Source organism: Bubalus kerabau, chromosome 15 (genome assembly GCF_029407905.1).
Source record: "Bubalus kerabau isolate K-KA32 ecotype Philippines breed swamp buffalo chromosome 15, PCC_UOA_SB_1v2, whole genome shotgun sequence".
NCBI classification, from domain to species: Eukaryota; Metazoa; Chordata; class Mammalia; order Artiodactyla; family Bovidae; genus Bubalus; species Bubalus kerabau.
In genome coordinates this window covers 54,038,724-54,047,968 of record NC_073638.1, presented here as the reverse complement: position 1 = coordinate 54,047,968, position 9,245 = coordinate 54,038,724, and the positions used below count along the sequence as shown (strand labels likewise).

At 39.2% G+C, this 9,245-nt stretch overlaps 1 pseudogene; it reads left to right on the top strand.

The window, feature by feature from the left end:
- The first annotated feature begins 1,212 nt into the window (after positions 1 to 1,212).
- On the top strand, positions 1,213 to 2,212 carry LOC129628266 (protein FAM91A1-like; annotated as a pseudogene).
- The last annotated feature ends 7,033 nt before the right edge of the window (positions 2,213 to 9,245 follow it).

Sequence of the window (9,245 nt, the reverse complement as noted above, 5' to 3'; positions counted from 1 at the left end):
TCTCTGATGCATCCCTGACACTGTCCCCTGCCATGGTAAGCTGTCCAGAGCCCTCACCGTGTGGCAGCCCAGGGAACTCTAAACTGGAAAGCACCAGGCCTCCAGCAGGCTTCCCACCAGCTGTCCCAGGGCCTTCCTAGACAGGAAGTTGCACATCACGCACAGCCACTCACAGAGCCAGCTGCCCGCCAACACGTGATAGGGTCTTGGAACTTCACAGGGGAAATATGCAAAGTAGATTGTCCTCTACATACACACAGTCAGTTATGATACAGAAATATAACTTTTAACATGTCAAGAAAGATGAATGCAAATGCTTTGAGGGACTATTTAACAGTCAAGATGATTTCAGGCTGTACATTTTACCATTTATTGAGTATTAGGGTAAAGGGCCTGAGGTTAACACCATTATTACAGTATACTGAGATTATAAAGGACATTATGAACAACATGAAAAGTTATGCTTTAGGAGTTCCCTGGTGGCCTAGTGGCTAGAATTCTGGGCTTTCACTGCTGAGGCCCAGGTTCAATCTCTGGTCACAGAACTAAGATCCCACAAGTCAAGTGATGTGACACCCCAAAAAAAGTTATGCTTCATTGCCCGTTTTAACTAGGACTGACAGTTTGTTTCCTTGGCATAAAAAGATAGCAGTTCATTGGTATTCTGAATCAATGTAGATCATCACTTCGTTTTGAAATCTGAGGAATAGTCACATCTTCTACCAATAAAGTCAGTGTGTTCATGAGTGCTCAGTCATTTCAGTACTGTCCAACTCTTTGCAACCCTATGGACTGTAGCCCGCCAGGTTCCTCTGTCCATAGAATTCTCCAGGCAAGAATACTGGAGTGAGTTGCCATGCCCTCTTCCAAGGGATCTTCCCAACCCAGGGATGAACCTGTGTCTCCTGCATTTCACGCTGATTCTTTACTGCTGAGCCACTGGGGAAGTCCAATAAAACCAGTGGAAACTGCCAAAAAGTCATCGTGGAGTGGTATAAGCCAGTCAGATCTCAAGAATGACATAAAGGTATGCATTTTGCCTGAGACATACACTCAACTCTCTGAATCACTATATTACAATATGCCATATAGTGTATATAACAAGTAATGTATTTTAATGTGTTAATATATTATAATTTTATTCTCTTGATGGTTTTATAATGAATTGAGTTCAAGATGACTAGGTGATAACTTTGAAACTCTGTATTTCTTTCAATAAATGAGCATATGAATGTTGCAGAGCTTGCATATATCCTTGAGATAGACATATCCCTGGCTAAGAATGTTTTCATATATTGTTGCTTGGACTTTGCCCGTAAGAAGAGACATAATAAATGTGCATCAATTACATTCATCATGGTGCAATGTTCTATCTGCAAAAAGTACTTTCTATCCTCAAAAGATACTCCTTTTATAAAATGACACAGAAAGTAGGAATCCTAAAAAAGAAGTTTCATCAGCTCTGATACTGATAGAAATAGTCAAGATCCAGCTGACACAGCCAATATAAGCAACTTGGTTGGATCTATATACAGGGCTCACAAAGCATATTACTGCTTTCGTATTTGACTCAACACTTTCCTTTGTAATGATGAGACATCTTGTACCAAAAGTTGACAGACTTTCACATAAGTCTCTGGACAGCTTCCTTACAGGATTAAAAAATACTAGATTTCAAAATACTGATGATGAAGAAGAAGTGCAAACTTGCAGAGGTATTTTAATCAAGCAATCACTCTGAGAAACATCACACTGTCTCTGCATCATAATAACAATATAGTCACACAACTACATGGTCAGAAAAATCAATTATGGTTTTCTTCTGAATGTCTTAAAAAGTCTGAAAGCCTTCTTGATTTGGACCCTGTGACTTATATCAGAGTTCTTTTTTTTAATTAAAATTTTATTAATCTATTTTTGGCTGCACTGGGTCTGTGTTGTGGGCTTCTCATTGCAGTGACTTCTCTTGGTGCAGAGCATGGGCTCTAGGTGTGTGGGCTTCAGTAGTTGTAGCACAGGGGCTCAGTTGCTCCAAAGCATGTGGGATCTTCCCAGACCAGGAATTGAACCTGTGTCCCCTGCATTCTTAACCACTGGACCACCTGGGAAATCCATGCAGCAGAGCTCCAAACGAAATTACACAATGCTTGTTTCTACGGCTCTTCTCACTAATGAATACATACCATCAGCAACAGTACTCCTCAGAATATTAGACCAGTTATCCAGAAGCCACTGCTCAAAAGTCAGATCCCCATTTCTTTTACTTTGGTCAAAAGTAGAAGACTTCAAAAACTATCAGATATATTTCAGAGCTAATACTGAGCGTTAGTGATATTTTGGAGTCATAATCCTGAAGTAATTCCTATTTCAGATTAGCTCAGATATTAAATGACAGGATAAGAAAAACTTTTTCCATTTGATTAAAACAGAACTACAAGGAAAGTTTGCTTGCATCAATATAAATGTTCATCAAACACTGCAAATATTAAGGAAGAAAGTGGGCTTGCAAGGATTTCTATGAATGTCACCACATCTAAGCTTCTAGTCAACATGTAAACAGAAAACCTGGTGATGCTTCTGATGAGAAAGGAGAACCTGATTTAGCTTATTTAACTTCTGGCTCAGAGCAAATGAAGAAACCTGTGAAACCGTCACTGAGGAAGCCACAACAGAAACAAAAACAAAACACAACTCCAATGTTGCCACAACAGAAGTGACTGGTTTCCTCTTGAGCTGTGCTTTGAAATTCCACTATTTGGCTCTGCATTAAATAAGTTTGCAGAAAAACTGTTACATACAACCAGTGCAGAAAAGAAAGCTTTTAAAGACCCTGACATTCCAGCAGAAAATTCTACTTGTCCTTAACTTTGTTCATTCATTCAAGGAAGGTGTTTCAACACTGGATATTCACACTAAAGTCAGTTTTCTCAAGACTGCTTTACCATCTTCTGCTGATATGGGAGTTCCACTTCTTGGAAAGATTGTAATATTAGAGATGCCGTCTTAGCAGAATAATTTAGAGGGTCATCTCCCTCACGTCTCACTGCTAGTCTTCATTGGCTGTAATTTAGTTACCCCATTTGTTTGTTGCACTTGGTGTCTTTTTTTTTTTTTTTTTTTCTTAAAGTTAGAGTGCCAGTTGCAAAAACCATTCTGTTGGTACAGTATAACTTACCATTAAATGATGCCAAAAGTATGTCGTATTGCAGTTTGGAAAACATTTAATTTGCCAGGAGTCTTGCTCATTACAGCATATCCTAATGCAACAAAAAGCTCCTTTTATTTTGTTTAAATTGATCCCTAGGTTGTTGGTTCCTTTTTAACACAGAACTTTTTAGCAATCAGCACTGTATTTTTATTTTCAGGTAAACCTACTTTTTTTTTCCCCCTCGGCAAGAAGCACAAAGGATCTTTGTTCCCAGATCAGGGAGGGGACCCAAGTCCCCTGCAATGAAAGCACAGTCTTAACCACTAGACCACCAGGGAAGTCCCTACATTTCTTTTTCTTAGTCTTAGGATAAACCTTGTAGGCTTTATGATAACTGTAAACATTTATAAGCAGTCACTGAATATTGTAGTGGAGATTTTATATAACTTTAAGAAACCTTGTTTACTTTTATATTTTATTATCTACACTTTTGGGAATAATGGAAAGGGATTTGACTCTTCCTATGAACAGACTTTTTGGTATTTAGACTAGAAAGAGTATAAAACAGTAAACACCCATTACTGCCAGATGATTTGATGACACATTAAGAATTCCTATGGAGGGAATTCCCTGGTGGTCCAGTGGTTAGACTCTGAGCTTTCACTGCTCCCGGATCAGGGAACTAATATCCCACAAGCCATGCAGCTGTGCATCGAGGCAAAAAAAAAAAAAAAAACACGAATTCCCATGGATACCTAATAAATTATGTATATCAGTTGAACTTTGTTGAAGGAATGCAAATCAGTATAATTTAACTTTGTTTGATATATTGAAGGTATGTAAATCAGTAAAATTATGTATAATTTGACCTTGCTATATAAGGTCTTAATTCAGACTATAAAAGTTTGCTGACATTTCATGAGAAGTTTTGGAAAACATTCTCTTTTTTTTAATGCATTTAAAGAATCTGCCTGCCAAGCAGGAGACATGGGTTTGATCCCTGGGTTAGGAAGACCCCCTGGAGAAGGAAACAGCAACCCACTTCAGTATTCTTGCCTGGGAAATCCCACAGGCTCTCAAGACTCAGACACAACTAACCAACTTACCAACTAAACAACATCCTTAAAAGGCTGTTAACATGGTTTGATTTGCATTTGGTTTTGTTTCTCTCTCTTCTTCTTTTTTTTGGGGGGGAGGGGTAGCAGCATTATTGAAATATAATTCACATATCACACAATTCATCCATTTAAAGAGTAAAATTCAATGCTTTTTAGTAAGTCAGAGTTGTGCACCTATCACTACAATCAGCTTTACAACATTTTCATCACCCCAAAATAACCACATCCCCTTAACATGTTAGCTGTCATGCCCAAATTCTCCCATCCCCCCAGCTCTACTTTCTGCTTTCTCTATAGATTTGCCTATATAAATGGGAACATACATTATGTGGTCTTTTGTGACTGTTTTTTTACTTAGTATGTTTTCAAGACTTATCCATATCATAGCAGGTATCAGTACTTCATCCATTTTTATTGCTGGAGAGTATCCCATTGTTTGGGTAACGACATTTTATTTATCTACTCAACAATTGGTGGACATTTGGTTTATTTTATATTTTTGGCAAACATCCTAGTTTTAAATAAAGTTTATGTGTAGACTTTTTCATGTTGGGTTTTTCTTTTCATAGACTGTCTAAGGAAAAATAGAACTTTTTAATTTTGGTAGCAGTGGTTGCTCCATGATATCATCTTGATTTAAGAAGTTTTGTTTAGTTTCTATACCAACTAACATAAAGTTTAATTTGATGTTTGCAAACCAAGGACTATGATTTGAGGTTAAAATTACACATTAGAAGCATTGAGGCTATGTCTTCAGGTCAAAATACTCTAGTGATAAATCCACTATGAAGACATTATTTTAGGCAATCTAGATATTAAACTGGGGCTTCCCAAGTGGTTCTGTGGTTAAAAATCTGCCTACCAATGCAGGAATTCAGTTCAGTTCAGTACAGTCACTCAGTTGCGTCTGACTCTGCGACCCCATAGACTACAGCACACCAGGCCTCCCTGTCCATTACCAACTCCCAGAGTTCACTCAAACTTATGTCCATTGAGCCGGTGATGCCATCCAACCATCTTCACCCTCTGTCGTCCCCTTCGCCTCCTGCCTTCAATCTTTCCCAGCATCAGGGTCTTTTCAAAAGAGTCAGTTCTTCACATCAAGTGGCCAAAGTATTGGAGTTTCAGCTTCAGCATCAGTCCTTCCAATGAATATTCAGGACTGATTTCCTTTAGGATGGACTGGTTTGATCTTGCTGTCCAAGGGACTCTCAAGAGTCTTCTCCAACACCACAGAATTCTTTGGCACTCAGCTTTCTTTATAGTCCAACTCTTATATCCATACATGACTACTGGAATAACCAAAGCTTTGACTAGACAGACCTTTGTTGGCAAAGTAATGTATCTGCTTTTTAATATGCTGTCTAGGTTGGTCATAGCTTTTCTTCCAAGGAGCAAGCATCTTTTAATTTCATGGCTGCAGTCACCATCTGCAGTGATTCTGGGGCCCAAAAAATAAAGTCTCTCAGTGTTTCCATTGCTTCCTCATCTATTTGCCATGAAGTGATGGGACCAGATGCCATGATCTTAGTTTTCTGAATGTTGAGCTTTAAGCTTACTTTTTCACTCTCCTTTTTCCCTTTCATCAAGAGGCTCTTTATTCTTCCTCACTTTCTGCCATAAAGGATGGTGTCATCTGCATATCAGAGGTTATTGATATTTCTCCTGGCAATCTTGATTCCCACTTGTGCCTCATCCAACCCAGCATTTCACATGATGTACTTTGCATATAAGTTAAATAAGCAGGGTGACAATATACAGTCTTGACATACTCCTTTCCCTATTTGGAACCAGTCTGTTGTTCCATGTCCAGTTCTACCTGTTGCGTCTTGGACCTGCATACAGATATCTGAAGAGGCAGGTCAGGTGGTCTGATATTCCCATATCTTTCAGAATTTTCCACAGTGTGTTGTGATCCACACAGTCAAAGGCTTTGGCATAGTCAATAAAGCAGAAATTGATGTTTTTCTGGAACTCTATTGCTTTTTCGATAATCCAGCGGATGTTGGCAATTTGATCTTTGGTTCCTCTGCCTTTTCTAAAACCATCTTGAACATCAGGAAGTTCACGGTTCACATATTGCTGAAGCCTGGCTTGGAGAATTTTGAGCATTACTTTACTAGCGTGTGAGATGAGTGCAATTGTGCAGTAGTTTGAGCATTCTTTGGCATTGCCTTTCTTTGAGATTGGAATGAAAACTGACCTTTACCAGTCCTGTGGCCACTGCTAAGTTTTCCAAGTTTGCTGGGATATTGAGTGCAGCATTTTCACAGCATCATCTTTCAGGATTTGAAATAGCTCAACTGGAATTCCATCACCTCCACTAGCTTTGTTCGTAGTGACGCTTCCTAAGGCCCACTTGACTTCCCATTCCAGGATGTCTGGCTTTAAGTTGGTGATCATGCAATCGTGATTATCTGGGTCATGAAGATCTTTTTTGTACAGTTCTTCTGTGTATTCTTGCCACCTCTTCTTAATATCTTCTTCTGTTAGGTCCATACCATTTCTGTCCTTTATTGTGCCCATCTTGCAGACAATGTGTTCAATCCCTGGTCTGGGAGGATCCCACATACTGTGGGACCACTAAGTCACCGCACCACAACTACTGAGCCTGTGTGCTGCAACTACTGAAACCCAAAAGTTCTAGAACCTGTACCGTGCAACAAGAGAAGTCACTGCAATGAGAATCCCCTGCATTGCAGCTAGAGAGTAGCCCCTGCTCTCCATAACTAGAGAAAGCCTGCACAGCAACAAGGACCCACCACAACCAAATAAATAAATTAGTTTCTAAAATAATCAAAAAAATTATTTTAAAAAATGACAATTTTTTTAAAAGGACATTTAAAAAAATGTATGGATCAATTTCATCTTTTAAATGTTTTTAAAGAAATTCAGCTTTTATATCATTTTTAAAAGTATGATCATCAAATTTCCTTGATTTCTTTTTTGAAAAAAGGAAATAAGATAATTTTGTATTTGTTTTGGGAGGGGAGTTAGTATGGCTAACAATATTCTTAGCAAAAAAATACCAGAGACATTTGAGATCTTTTTTTCTCATGTTGGTTTTCATTACCTAATGTTTTCAGCTTTCTCTGTCATTCTTACTTTTTTCTCATTTTCAGTGTTTCAATTTGTTTTTAAAACTTTAAATTTCCAAAACTATAAGTACAGTGGATTGCTTTCCAGCATGATATTAACATTATAAACTGTGTCAAATTGATTACTGGCATATATAACATGCGGCTTTCCAGATGGTGCTAGGGGTAAAGAATCAGACTACCAATGCAGGAGATGCAAAAGAAATGAGGGTTTGATCCCTTGGTTGGGAAGATTCCCCTGGAAAAGGAAATGGCAACCTACTCCAATAGTCTCGCCTGGGAAATTCTATGGACAGAGGAACCTGGTGGGCTACAGTCCTAGGGTTGTAAACAGTCACACACACACACACAACATGTTTACAAATAAACTGGGATTTTTTTTCAATAAACTAGATGTGCAACAGGCTCGTAAAATGCATTTATCTGTACTCATTGTACATCCTAAAAGATGATGCTGGGAAAGAGCTGCACTCAATATGTCAGCAAATTTGGAAAACTCAGCAGTGGCCATAGGACTGGAAAAGGTCAGTTTTCATTCCAATCCCAAAGAAAGGCAATACCAAAGAATGCTCAAACTACCACACAATTGCCCTCATCTCACACAGGAGTAAAGTAATGCTCAAAATTCTCCAAGCCAAGCTTCAACAGTATGTGAACCCTGAACTTCCAGATGTTCAAGCTGGACCTAGAGATGGCAGAGGAACCAGAGATCAAATTGCCAACATCCATTGGAGTATTAAAATAGCAATAGAGTTCCAGAAAAACATCTATTTCTGCTTTATTGACTATGCCAAAGCCTTTGACTGTATAGATCACCACAGACTGAAGAGATGCAAATACCAGACCACCTGACCTGCCTCTTGAGAAATGTGTATGAGGTCAAGAAGCAACAGTTAGAACTGGACAAGGAAAAACAGACTGGTTTCAAATAGGGAAAGGAGTATATCAAAGCTGTATATTGTCACCCTGCTTATTTAACCTCTCTTCAGAGTACACCATGTGAAATGCTGGGTGGGATGAAGCACAAGCTGGAATCAAGATTGCCAGGAGAAATATCAATTACCTCAGATATGCAGATAACACCACCCTTATGGCAGAAAGCCTCTTGATGAAAGTGAAACAGGAGAGTGAAAAAGTTGGCTTAAAGCTCAACATTCAGAAAACGAATATCATGGCATCTGGTTCCATCACTTCATGGCAAATAGATGGGGAAACAGTGGTAACAGTGAGAGATCCTTTTTTTTTGGTCCCCAAAATCACTGCAGATGGTGACTGTAGCCATGAAATTAAAAGACACTTACTCCTTGGAAGAAAAGTTATGACCAACCTAGACAGCATATTAAAAAGCAGAGACGTTACTTTGCCAACAAAGGCCCATCTTGTCAAGGCTGTGGTTTTTCTAGTAGTCATATATGGGTATGAGAATTGGACTATAAAGAAAGCTGAGCGCAGAAGAATTGATGCTTTTGAAGTGTGGTGTTGGAGAAGACTCTTGAGAGTCCCTTGGATAACAAGGAGATCAAACCAGTCCATCCTAAAGGAAATCAATCCTGAATGTTCATTGGAAGGAGTGGCGTTGAAGCTGAAACTCCAATACTTTGGCTACGTGATGCAAGAACTGACTCACTGGAAAAGACCCTGATGCTGGGAAAGATTGAAGGCAGGAGGAGAAGGGGACAACAGAGGATGAGATGGTTGGATGGCATCATCGACTCAATGGACATGAGTTTGAGTAAACTCCGTGAGTTGATGATGGATAGGGAGGCCTGGCGTGCTGCAGTCCATGGGGTTGAAAAGAGTCGGACACAACTGAGCGACTGAACCGAACTGAACTGTACCCATTGTGGACAAAGAATGTCTTCCTGCCAGAGGAGTAAACAG